Below are 15,236 nucleotides of genomic sequence, written 5' to 3' on the forward strand. Positions count from 1 at the left end.
TGTACAACTTGATATATATATATATATATATATATATATGTGTGTGTGTGTGTGTGTGTGTTTATTATGAATAAAATGATTGTTTGGAACAGTGTATTTTTGCACTAGAGTATATTTTGTGATTTCTAAAGATAATAAAATTATCTGCAACTTTACGAAGGTAGGCAGTTGTCAAACCACATAAATACTTATGTCATATGATTGTTTTCTTGTTCTTATTTTACTTTTTCTGTCATCGTTTTCACAACAAGATTCAAGCCTAGGAACAATGTACAAATCAATGTGGCCAGACTTTGCATGGAGAGCATAACTCCTAATTGAGAATTGCTTGCTTACAATTAGAAAATCGAGAAAAGAGCAACTTCAATTCATTTACGCCTTTTTCGGCCATGGTGCTGTCTTTATTAAAGGTGATCACTAGCTAATTCGTATGATTAATCGATCTATATTTATCTCTATATGATCATGGCTGTAGAAGAGAAAGATTTGAGTGGATGGAATGCTTACACTGCCAACACCACCTTCATTTCATTGGGGCACTTGTTCCTCTATAGCTGGAACTTTATTCCACATTCACAAGAATCGCGCGTGGTGTACCTCTCAGGCTGTCTCTGTATCACACACACACACGCATCATGGTCAACATCATAGGGAGCATTGAGTGGGTTAGGCATTTAGAAATAGGATGGATCACTATCCGCCGTATGTTCCAAATATAGAATGATCAATACTTAGAAGGCCCCCGGCCAAAGGCTAGGTTGAGGTCAGCTTTTACAGCAGATTTGTTTGGCTAATTTAGGTGGATATGGCGAATCGTTCTGGGTATATGGAATTAATTGGAAGGATACCCTTTTCTGTTTGTTTCCTGGGATAATTCCAGAAGGTCCTGTGGATTTGGATCCCCATATCTTCTTTTCCCCCTTTGACAGAAACCTCTGCCACATTTGGCCTCACTGAAGCAAACAATCCCACTTTGGACCCTTATAAGATGAGTTCGAAGGTCAAATCATGTTTTGCGAGGCGAGCAAATGCTATGTAGGCAAGTCTGATTCCGGCCTTGTGGTGGATATATATAGTATGTCTAATTTGCATTAATAGATCTTCGATGCTGGCCTTTTAAGATTCTTCAGGGTTCTTGCAAGAGTTTTGGCTTTTGAGAATTGCTCTGACTACTTTTAAGTGCCATCCATTATCATTTGTGGGGCAGTTTTTGATATTTGTAACAGAGAACTTGGCCGAAGATATGTCAAAATCATACCACCATATATATTATATGCATGCATGGCTGCCTTGATGCAATATTGAAATTATTGAAATCTTGCTTTTCATGATCTTATCCGGACGCATGAAGCAAATATTCCACAGTAAACTTATCCATATATATATAATATGCTTATGATCAAGGCGATAGACATGCATGCTAATGATCTGAGCGTCTCCAAGCTGCCAACCAACTAAAAAGGGATATATAGACGAATGCAACAGTACTACTGAAAGCCAGTACTCTTGTCGGCTTGGCTTTGAGCAGTACGTACGAAATGTTAGCAAGAATTTCTCTAGTTCTCAGAACGTGACCACAAGAAGAGGCGTGCGTGCTATATATACCTAAATTACTTTGAATTTTGGATCATCATCTTGTCGATATATGCCTTTTTTTCAATTATAATCAGAGTGATTGCTCACGACCGACCCCTTCTTTTTCTTCTTTGCTAACTAGCTTTACATGATTTCAAGACCTTCATATCAGTAGGTATATACGCTGAGTTAATTTGCAGCTTTTTTATAAGCGTGCATTTATAGCCAGCAGGAAGAGTATTTTAGATAACTTTGAATCCAAGTCCTCCTTCATCAACTAATTAATTATATATTAGTGGAAGAGTACTGATGTGTAAGCACAGGGTGGACAACATTTATATATGAAAAATTTTGTAAATCATACTAACATCTCACTAAGTATGATATGATACATTTATCACAATTAAATAATCATTTATTATATGATTTTTTATCATCTAATAATAATAAAAATACCTCATACTACTTAGTATGATTAAAATAAAATGAGAGTATGATGTATAACATTATCCTTTATATATATATATATATATATATATATCTTATATATAATAAACATCAATAAGCAAGCAGCTCTTGGTTCATTATTTTTTTCCTTTTTGTCCCTCCTTTTACATTTATTTTCTCTTTGTGTCCCACCTTTTGGTTTATTTTTTTCCATTTTAATCCCTACTTTTTATATTTGTTCTCGTCTATGTCATTTCTTTTATTTTTTTCACCCTTTTTACCCCTGCTTTTTTGTTGATCTTCATTTTGTGTTCTTTTGTTTAATTTTTTTGCCATTTTTACCCCTTCTTCTGTGTTTCGTTCCCTACTATGTCCCTGATTTGTTTTCCTCTTTTTACATTTTTACCCCTACTTTTTTTGTTGATCTTGCTGTTGTGTCCCAGTAGCTATTTCTCAAATATGTTCTCATTTTCCAGATCACTCTTTGATATTCCACACGGCTTCCACTTCTACCGCTTTCACCACTTCGTTTTTCTTCTTATTTATCAGATTCTAGGTTTCTTTACCGTTTCTAATTTTTTTTTCCCATCTTTTTTGTTGTTATTTAGTGATTGAACCGCTTGATCAATTTTTTAATCTTAAAATTTCACCACCGCCTAAACAAGGGATATCAGATGATCAACTTTTTTTAGGTTGCTTTCACCACCTGTGCTCCAATATAAAAGCAATTGCTATGTCTTGTATTTTCTACTGTTTGCAATCTGATGAAATCACAAATCTAACTGCTGCCTTCTGACTTCTAAATTTGGTCGACTCAACTCTTTCATTTGTGAGTTTCTCGGGATAAATTAGGTATGTTTGTGTTTGCTTTTATGCTTAGTTAAATATGTTTTTCCTAATAGAAATATTAAATATTTATGGATTTGATATTTCCAACTTTCTTGCCTCCACTAATTTCTATGGATGCATCAAATAATATATACACATACATGTCAGGAAAAGTTTAGAGTGAAAAATTAAACGATATTATACAAAATAAGGTCAGACATGTGATAATCTGTTCAGATTTATAGAAAAATGAATATCACAGGTTAGAACACATTAACTTCAAACAAAATAAGACCATTTACAAAAAAAAAAAATTAAATCTACAGAAAAACATACAACAAACAAGAAAACTTGTCTACATAATTTTATGGAATATGGATTTTATTTCTCAAGTCTACTCCAACTTGAGAAATAAAATTTAATGTGTTCTAATACACAAACAGAATACCAAATCACAGTAATAAAACCGCTTACAAAAAAAATACAACTGCAAAAAAAGATAAAACAAACAAAAGAAGTTATCTACATTCATACAAATCTAATATGTGAAGATGTGTTAAGATGTATAGGAAAAATAAAACAGAAATAAAACAGTCATACATTTATGTACATATTCACACAAGAAAGATAGAAAAAAATTTGCACATCTCAAAAACAAATAACATTAACATCTGACACAATAACATCACAGATTTTGGAATTTGAGATGATAACAAATATAGCAAGTAAACATGTTAGTATTATTAACAGACCTAATAAGAAAATAAAAAAACAAAATAGAAAAATAGATAACAAACAAAGTAAATAAAAAGTTCGAAAATATTGGAGTGGAAGTGAAAACAAAAAAATTAGAGAGAATGGCAGAAAAAATTTGCACCTCTTTCTTCATTTACATTCAGCCAAACCATTGAGGGAAAAAAAACAATCAAGAAAAGAAAAGTGAAAAAGAAATTTCAAAATCAACGAAAAAGTAAAGAAAAGAAAAATTAACAAGGGCTTAGATCAGGACATGAATTTCTTTAAAAACAGAGATAGACGAACTAAAAATAAATAGAATAAATAAGACCACAAATAAAGATTGTTATGGAGATCTATTATGAAATAGATAGATCTTATAACATAAATTTAATAAAAAAAAATAGATTTCATCAAGACGAAGAAGGTCTCCATCTTATAGAATAGATAAAATAGATCAACATAACAGAAAAAAAAAAAAAAATTGCCTTTTATGAAAATTTGTTATGGAGAAACCGCAAATAAAGATAACAACTCAGATTTGAACATAAGCTCTTCAGATATATGAAGATCTATTCAGATCTAAAGACAAAACAAATTCAGAGATAGACCAACTAAAAATAAATAAAATAGATCATGTTCGATCCCTATGTGCAAAACGGAAACATAACAGAAAACCCAAAGAAATAAAACCATTCAAAAAAAAAAAAAAAACCTGCACATCAACGAAGAAAAAGACCAAAAAAATATAGAAGGGAAAGAAACAAACTGATAAGAGCCAAAACGTGGAGGTCTTCTTAGTATTCATCCTTCTAAGACAAGAACAAAGGTGGTCTCAATGGTCTAATGGTGAGACTACGATACATATGAGAGAAAATGAGAGAGAAAGAGTACGAGGAGGAGGTGGTGAGATTGTCGGTGAAAGCAGGTAGTGGAGAAAGGGGTGGAGAAGGGAGGAAGAAGAATGTAGAGGCTCGCTGTGATATACACTGCACATTTCGTGTAAAGAAAGAGAGAGACAGAGATAGAGATAGAGAGAGAGGAAGATGAGATTAGGGCTTGCTTGGAGAAAGAGGGGCGGTGAGAGAGAAATGCTCATTTTGTGTAGAGAGAGAGAGAGAGAGAGGAAGATGAGATTACAGTTTGCTTGGAGAAAAAGGAGTGGCTAGAGGGAAAGACGGAGACAATGTGTTTAGGAACTGTGTAGTCCATAAAGATGTATTTATAGTGCCCTTGTGAATGTTAGGGTTGCTTTACCTGAAAACGATGCCGTTTTAATCTCTTTATACATGAAGATCAGTGTGTTGGAAAATATAAGAAAACAAAAGACAGTTTAAAAGGAAAAAAAAAAAGTTTTGGACATTACTTATTACAAATATATTTGAAAGTTAAACTTTGAATTGATAATAAATTATATTAAAATTATTAATAAAGATAAATTTGTAAAAAAATCAATTTTAATATTCTGCAAAATTTATTTCTAATCACAAAAAAATCTCTTCTAAATGCATAGTCAATTTTATTTACATAACATGACAGTTCTTCGTAAAATTTGAATAAAAAATTATTGCAAAAAATAATAATATATTATTAAAATGATTATGTTATTTCTTATAATATATTTTTTTGCAACAGAATTGTTGTTTCTATACTTTTGCTGTTGTCTCATAATCTGCTGGTTGCTGTTCTGCTCTATTTCCACTGATCTTTTATTCGTTTTTATCTCTAGGTCTGTTTTATTACTATCGATACAAATAGATGTTATTTTTTGTGTTGTATAGTAATTTATGCACTTATTTGCTTGAAGCATTTTGCAATTGATAATAAATTATATTAAATTTATTAATAAAGATAAATTTGTAAAAAAATAAATTTCAATATTCTACAAAATTTATTTCTAATCACAAAAAAAAAAAAATCTCTTTAAATACATAGTCAATTTTGTTTAGATAATATGACAATTCTTCATAAAATTTGAAAAACAATTGTTGCAAAAAACAATAATATAATATTAAAATGATTATGTTATTTTTTATAATATATTTTTTTGCAACATAATTGCTGTTTCTGTACTTTTGTTGCTGTCTCCCAATCTCCCAGTTGCTACTCTGCTCTATTTCCACTGATCTTTTATTCGTTCCTATCTCTAGGTATGTTTTATTACTATCGATACAAATAGATGTTATTGTCTGTGTTGTATAGTATTTTATGCACTTATTTGCTCGAAGCATTTTGCAAATATATGAAATTCTGATTATTAATTAAAATTAATAAATATCTTTTGCATGTTTATTTACATTTTTAGTTCTAAATAGTTTCATATTATATTAGCTGATTTAATTTTAATATTGAGCATATATTATTGATTGGATCATATTTATTTGTGCTTCAGGTATAGATATTTATATTCTTGTTTGTTTTTTAGAATTTTGTTGCTATGTTTTGTATGTTTAAATGTTTGACAAATTATTATTTATTTCTTTCTTTAGTTTCTCAAATTGCTACGACATTCACAAGAAACTCATATTTAATTGTAAATGTATTTATAAAATTTTGTATCTTGTAATTATGAGATAGTTTTTACTTTTTATTTGTAATTACCATGATAACGCATTAATTTTAATAGTTACTTTTTTTATCTACAATAAAAAATTGTATAATTATATACATGTTCGTGCAAATTCCTATGTTATAATCATAGATATTCTGCAGATAATATGTGTGATTATTTTTATGATCAATGATAATCTTAAAATATAAACAAAACTATTACATTTTATAATTATATATATTAACCTATTTTTTATTATTACATATTTTTAGATTTTATAAATGGTATTTTTAAAAATATTTTTTATATTTTTACAACTGGGCACACGTGCAATGCACGTGTTTGCCCTTTACTAATGTGTATATATATATATATATATATATATATATATATATATATATATATATATAGCAAAACTCTCTGTTGGAAACAAATTGCATGCATGTCTGGGTTAGGTCACATTTATACATACGTGGAGAAGTGACGCCGAGGCCATCCATCCTAAGGAATCTGCATATATATATATATATATATATATATGTGTGTGTGTGTGTGTGTGTGTTGTGTGTGTGTGTGTGAGAGAGAGAGAGAGAGAGAGAGAGAGAGAGAGAGAGAGAGAGAGGAGGAAGAGCGATAGCTGATCGGTCATGAAGTGTCGTACCGCATTGGCCTGCCTTTATCCTACCAATCTCTTAATTAATTTGCTGCACATGTATGTGTGTGTATCGATCTGATGATCAAGATTCCCATTAAATTTGAGTACCGCGTACTTACGTAGGACCCTTGAGATGATAGACTCTGGTGTTTCTGTCCTCAATTTTCAAAACAAAATCTTATATGATTCGTTGGTACATTCGTATATTGAGGAGGGGGGAGGCAATATCTAATAATTTAGATTTAAAAGACTTGTCCAAATTAAAGCTTTCTTATAAGTACTTGCTAACATAAAATAGCTAGCTAGCTATCAATTAATTATTTAATTATATTAATTATAACATTATTGATTAGTGATTTTAGACTTACATATTTTAAATATGAGTAATGTTATACATCACACTCTCATTTTATTTTGATCATACTAAGTAATATATAGCACATTCATCACTATTAGATAATAAAAAAATATAAAATAAATGATAATTTAATAATGATAAATGTGTCACATCTTACTTATTGGTATAAAAGTAGAATGATAATATAGTGTATAGAATTTTTCTTTAAATATATATATAAGTAATGTTATACACTATACTTTTATTTTATTTTGATCATATTAAGTGATTTATGATACATTCATCATTATTAAATAATAAAAAAGTATGAGATAAATAATCATTTAATGATGATAAATATATCACATCATATTTAATAGATTGAAAGGGTGATGGGATTGGATACGGAAATGTCTCATTAATAATGCCTTGAACCATCAAAAGCCAAGTAATTAGTATAAAAGATGATTGATTTTGTTAATTGCTAACAAACTGAGTACTCCTTCCACTGAAGCAAAATGAATGCGCACTATAAAAGCATGTGGGTACCGATCGAGAAGAACGCAGATCAATTCAATCTTATAGCACTCTCGATGGATCATGTATTTTACATGAACATTTAAAATAATAAATTATTTGTCTAAAAAAAGCTCTAACGGATCATGTATTTTATTTTCATTTTCCATTTCACTACAATAATCCCGCTATATTTAGTTGCCCATTATTTTATATGGAAGTCTCGTACACTTTTTAAAACAAAAAATAGATAAATTTAAGAACATAAAAAAATCTACTTGTTAATTAATTAATGATGGATTACACTTTGAGTAGTGTTATATGTATGCACAATATTATACATAATAAATAGCAGTCCCATTTTATTAGTATTTTTTAATTTAAATTAAAAGTTTAAAATTTTTACAATTTTCAATAGTTCATACATCAACACGTAAGGTTATGTAAGTAAAATTATAACTGTAAATAATATTTTCTTTATACTATTTTTTAAATTAACTACTCGCACGGTCTCGTACACTTATCTAATATTATTCTTACAACTGGTACTTATAATTTGCTTAATACATTCAAAAAGAATAACGTTAGATACATTTTGAGAGTATATTAATTCTGTGCAATCTCTTTATAAATAAAAAATAAAAATTCACCATTAAAAAAATAGGTTCCAAATTTACCTATTTTTTAAATAAAAAAAATATAAAATTTATATAATTTAAAATTGATTAGTTTTCATTCAAAAAAATAAAAAATTATAATATCTAATATAATTTTAAAATATATTTCACAACATATATTATAAAATAAAATATTTTTAAAAAATGATGTTAATTTTATAAAATCTTTTATAAAAATATCTAAATTTTTAAAATATTATTATATAAAATATTGTGAGGAGTAATGTGTAATTATTATTTTTTTTATAATTTTTTGTGGAACATGGAGGCCCGAGGCGGGGCGCACCTACCAGTTCCTTCTATAGGCACTGGACCACCGCGTATCGACACGTGTTGTCCAATGAGTTTCCGAAAGCGACGGTACCATCTGACGTGCGCTTCCTGGAGAATGACGTCAGTCGTGCCTCTGTTCCCGCGAGAAGCTCTCGAAAATTCCAGTTTTTTTTTTAAAAATCTGTCCGTACAAACATCACCGACCGGTGGATAAGAACGAGACAGCATTCGCCAAACGCCATTACGATATCTGGGACGTGTCTGTTCAAAAGAATCAAAACGGCTTGAAGCTAGATTGCGTGAGCTGTAATGCACCGCCGTATCAACTGGGTCCCCTGGCTTTGCAAGCTGAAGAATGCCGTGCCGGCCAAACCTAGATTCCTCTCGGCCCATCTCTCTCTCGATCTCTCGACTGTTCTTTTTCCTCTGAGGGCCTCTCGTACTGGTTTAATCAGACACGTTAATTGCTTGAGATCAGCTCAGCCATAAATAATCAAATTTGGCTGCAGTACTTGGGCTAAATTTCAACTTCTGAATTTGGATTTACTCTAAATTTCAACGTCTTTCGACCTTTTACAAATGAGAAATGCTTTGATGCCGAATTTGGATCTAAAAAATATTCGAATGATTTTTTCTTATTTTTTTAGTTTAATAATATTGTAAATTTTTTTATTTTTTTTTTAAATATTTATAATGATTAAAATAATATATAAAAAATAAAATGTACTTATTCGAAATATTTTTTCGATAAATGTAATGCTGCTCTTTACAAATTAATTTAGTGTATAACCCAAAAGTCAGAAAATTGTAGGGTCAGTCGACGGTCAAGACTGGATGGAGGCATGAAAATGAGGGGTAATTAATGGTCAGGCCGGCAAGTCCATACAATATATTAATGCCCCACAAAGTGAATGACGATGAAGAACACGAACAAATTATTGATTGATACTGTTGCATGCCCACAGTGCTGTGCATGGGATAAATAGGACATGTGGTTGGCACCGTCCTGTACTGATCATGGGATAAATTGGAGTCATTGGACGAAATAGACTCATTTTGGTACAATAATGTTAGTTCTTCTTCTTCTTTTTTTTATTTTTCGCCATAGTTGATATGGATCAATTCGTCTACTAAATATTAGATATCCATCAATTTGTCATGTGAAGATACTAGTAGACTATATTATACAAATTAGTCGTGCAATTCACGGGAACATGAATTTGCTGACTATATATATACATATATATATATATATAACATGTATTAAGAATATTTTTAATTTTGATCTTAACTCTCGAGGAAATAACAGTTTTAATATATGTCTCAATGAGCATCAAATTTTTTAAAGAGATGAATTAGAAGCTAATTAATTATTTTTTTAAAAAGATGGACGGTATTTCTAATTTTATTAATAGTCCTCTCTTATAGGAGGAATACCTTTTATAAAAGTTTTGAACGATACATAAATCTCAAAATCAAAACTCTTGTAAAAACCTTGCATTTTAAGAAAAAACCTACTACTTACGTGTGCCCCAAAGTATTTATAACAGAAATAAAACAAAGGTCCAATAGAATTATTTCCATCTAAAATTTGGTAAAACATATCATTAACAAAAATTCTATACAAATTTCTAGCTAATTGTAAATTAGAAGAAAAATATAAAGTAATACTTGAAGCTCCAAAATTAGTTAATTTGTCTGCACACCATTACCTTATCTACATATACGATGCACATTAAAACTTATCATCAACTTGTTAAAGCCCAGTAATATATCTTCCTAAATATTCACATACATGTAGGGGCTTTAATTAGAAGCTAATAACATTATAAGAGATTGGGTTTTTTGTGATAAAAAATTTTATATAAAAAATCTCAAATTTTGTTCCAAATTGTATTTGAAAATGAAAAACATTTTGTCTCTATTTTGTCTAAAAAAAACCATCCCAAAAATTTTTTAGAGACGAAAATCAAATTTCATCTCAAAATCATTTTTAGAGATGAAATTGGGCGGAATCAGTCGAAACCGTTCGAACATAACTTTTTTCTTTTAGACAAACTGATTTCGTTTCAATACATTGTTCGAATGGAATATTTTTCCATTTGAACTAACATGTCCATTCTAACTAATGACCATATTTGATCATGTTCAAACGAACAGAGTGTTCGAACAGATTTTATGCATTCGAACTAATAAATTTTTCAAATGACCTGTGTTCGAACATAAATATGTCTGTTTGAACAGAACCTTTGTACCTCTAGAAATTATATCCGTTCGAATGAGATTTTGCATATTAATATTGTTCGAACAAATATTATATTGTTCAAGCATCCGTATTTCTCGATTGTCGTTTGAATGAGTTAGTTTTTGTTCAAATTGGTCTATTTTTGTTTGAATGGATTTATAAATGGTAATTTACCTTTCAAATTAGTTATTTACCGTTCGAATGGTATTAATTATACAGATCAGAATTTAATTAAAAATATCACACTAATATTACACAAATTGTAATTCAAACATCAATTGTTCAAATGTTTTGAAACATCATAATATAAAGGCAATTAAAGAAAAAATAAATTTTAAGATTACGGTGGTGGCATAGAGTTTTGAGACATCATAGACTGGAACTGTTCAAACATTTTTTGCTTATTCAACTGCATCTTCTCTTCAAATCTCGCCTCTAAATCCGCTGCTTGATCTAATCGGATCAGCAACTTTTTTTTCTTAGACCTCAATCGTTCTATCTCAACTGTTGCTTCCTCTAATTTTTTAGTCTTATCGTCATTCGATCTGGCTCGAAAAGAGGATGATGATGTTGATGATGATTTCACGCAACGTCCTAGACCCCTCAAATATCCAAAACGTGATCTAAGAACTTAAGAAATGATTTGAGTATCGTTGACATGAGATGATTCATCAGTCAGATCCGTAACAGTTTTCTTAAGAGATATCATATTTTCCTACAAAAATAAAAACATTAAAGTTGGTAGAAGTAACAAAAATATTACTAGGCAATGGAATTAAATAAATTTAAACTTACATAATTTATCTCTATTTCGGGACTGGTCCAAAGACATCACGATTTTTATGTATTTTAGCATAGAATTGGGTCAGGTCATAGTCAGTATAATTTTCTTCTTCCCGCAAAAGGAAAATCTATATTAAAACTTAAATAAAAAAATGTGTATTATATATTAATATTTAAATCATAATTAGACATTGTAAAATCACATTCCAAATCACAAATATTTTAATTTAAGTATTTCTAATTCTTATGTTTATTATATTTTAAGTATTCATAATTTTAAGTTTTAATAAATCTTATGGGAAATCATTTTTTACGTATTAATTATAATTATAATTCACTTATTTTTTAGTAATTCTTATAGTTTTTAATAAGTTATCTTTTAAGTATTAATTCTAATTTAAGTATTAATGTCCATCTTATGTTTCTTATTTTTTAATTATACCTTATAATTTTTAATAAATTATCTTTCAAGTCTTAAATTTGGGTTTAAGTATTACAACATAAGAGTACACCCGTTCGAACACTTCAATATCTGTTCAAACATGATAATGCATTCGAATGGAAAATCATTGTGTTCGAACGGTTGCAACCTAGATTCCAGACACGAAACAGAGATAAGCATCATATCAGATAACACATTCATGGGATAAACACAAACTCATAAGATGCATATTTCACAAACATTGTACAAACACAAATATATTTTCATATTCACACATCCAAACACAAATATATTTTCATATTTGTTAAAAAATAAAAATATATTTCCACATCCAAAAACAAATATATTTACATATTTTTCACATCCAAACACAAATATATTTTTCTAACCTTAATCTTTGTACAAAAATAGAAGAGAAAAGAACATAAATTTGAGTTTTTTTAATAAATAAAAAATCCATGGAAATAGAATATCAAAGTAAAAAAAACTTACTTCAATTGAAGAGAAAGAAAGAATTGATGTCCAGCACAAGCCTGGTCTCTTTATCTCCCAACACTCACAGTCTCTCTCTTTCTCACACTCTCTGTATCTCAAGATCAGTTTTCCCAAATGTGTAGCACGTTTGTGCTTCTGGACATCTTATTTATTAACCGTTCAAACTCGAAAACAGAGAAGCGGGAAAAATTTTCTGCTTGGACCAATTCAGCTCACACTCGTTCAAACATCAATTGTAGGCATTCGAATGGATAATTGAAAGTGTAATATGGCGCAAATTGATCCCTCTACAACTTGTCAATGGTGCCAACATATTATATACGTTTGAACTCTAAAAATTTTTATTTGAACATGTAATTATACCGTTCGAACATGGATAATAGCCAGTTCGAACGTACAATATATATAATTTTATTATATATCTAATTTTATTACTATATATATAAAAGTATAGGTGTATAGAACCCTCAATATTTATGTTAAGAATATATACATAGAGTATAAGTTAATCAGTATAATATAAGTTAAGAATATATATAAGTGAACAAATGTATATAACTATATATATAAGTATAACTATATATAAGTAAATAAATGATATATCTTCTTATTAGTCTAAGTATATGTATTGATCTTATACTTATAATATAAGTTATATATCTAACTATAACTATAATATAAGTTAACAAATATATATAAGTATAACTATGTAAGTATATTATGACTATAGTAGTACATAATTATATAGTTGTATGTTTGAAGTATAATATATTGTAGTATATAAGTATATATAAGTAATATATAAGCATCAATTTAAATATAAGTGTATAATAATTGAGTATAAGTCTTATATATAAGTAGTATAAGTATATATACTATATTATATAACAAATATAATAATAACTTACGCAATATTTTTTTCTCCGTTGGAACGGTATTCGTAAGCGTTCGAATCGATAAAATGAATGTATTCGAACGGATAGTAATGACGTTCGAACGGAAAATAAATAAATATTAGGGATCATGCCTAGACCCAGCATCGTTAGAACGCACCAAACCCACTCTCGTTGCCACTCTACTGCTCTAATGCCACTAGCTGCCAAACACCACCGTCGAAGCCATAAGCCACCACCACTTTCCAACCCACAACAGGTATGTTCTTTCCCCAACATTTTTACCGATTAATTTCTCCTAAAACTTGTTTTAAATGGTTTGAAAATGGGATTTTGAAAAAAATAATTTCAATTTTGATCCCGTAGTTGGCTGGAAATGGAGGATGGGATGGCTCTATGATCATCTTGGCTTCTCATTGTTGTTATGGGAGGAGAAACTAATGTTTTAAACTGATTATTTACGGTTTTGATAATGGTTGAGTCGACTCAGCCATTGACTACTTCAAACCAAAAATCATCGTTCAAACGTCTATAAGTCGTTCAAATGGCATACGAATGGTTTTCATTTGAACCATAATTAGATAGTTCGAACAACTATCTATGAGCGTTCAAACTTATATTTATTACCGGTTGAACGCATTATTATATCGTTCGAATGTGTTATTAAGCATTCGAATAGTACATTTTTATTTCTATTTTTATTTTGTTTTAGATATAATTATCTTGATCTAATTATAATTATGATATTTTGTAATTATTGTCCTTAATCTTATATCATCAATTTAGTGTCATTTTAAAAGCTTCTCAGGAAAAGGAGTTGCGTGAAGGCAATCATCTAACGAAGAAGTCCAAGAGAGGACTATTTTGTTGGAGAGGCAGGTGAAGATAGATGATTTTAGGGATCTTTTGTGGAAGAGACATTCTCTCGCATCTGTCTTTCTTAATCATGGTTAGACACCGATCATCAATCAGAAGGACGAAGGCACAGACAAGATAGTTTCGTACATCAATATTGTATTTAAGTTCTATTAAGAACTTGGTCATGCCAGCTAGGAGGATGAGGCATACACTTTCTTCGTCTGAAGTGTCTCAGTACGATTTTCAGTTAATACGGTTGCTAATTTTCTAGGTATCCATCGACTACCCTCTACATATCCTAACATGGTGCCTAGAGATCAGTCTACACCTATAGGCGATGAAGAGACTCCAGATGAGGAGGACATTGTGATGCCTGATGAGATCGATTGTCTCGCTGATCATGAGGTTGGTTAGTTGGTTATGGGTCCAAATGCTCATTCCTATTATGGGAGCAAGAACATCAAATTGGTGGACTTACCTAGTTTTTTCAAGGTCATAAACATTATAATCGCCAACAATATCGATACTCAACTGCACAAGACTGAGGTGAGCATGGATTGAGCACGATTTATGTTATGGGTCGCTCATGGGGTGACTATTGACTTAGCAGGATATATATTCGTTAGGATTCTATCAGAGGCCACCTATATTACGACCGATAGAGTTTTATTTTATTCATTGTACTTGGTTAATCATTTTGATATATATAATATTTGTACTTATAATAAAAAAATTTATAACAGATATATTGCCGTTTGGAGTCATGCACACACGATACCTTTTATAAAAAAGAGTCAGACCAGATGAGTTTGAGCGTGTTCGGGAGCCGATTGGATCAATCAACTCAACGACCTTGTCTTATAACACTGGACAATCCAGATTTTGTATTCGTGCACCCACTACAAAGGATGTCGACACTCAAGGAT

The sequence above is a fragment of the Juglans microcarpa x Juglans regia genome, chromosome 3S (assembly GCF_004785595.1).
Source record: "Juglans microcarpa x Juglans regia isolate MS1-56 chromosome 3S, Jm3101_v1.0, whole genome shotgun sequence".
NCBI lineage: Eukaryota > Viridiplantae > Streptophyta > Magnoliopsida > Fagales > Juglandaceae > Juglans > Juglans microcarpa x Juglans regia.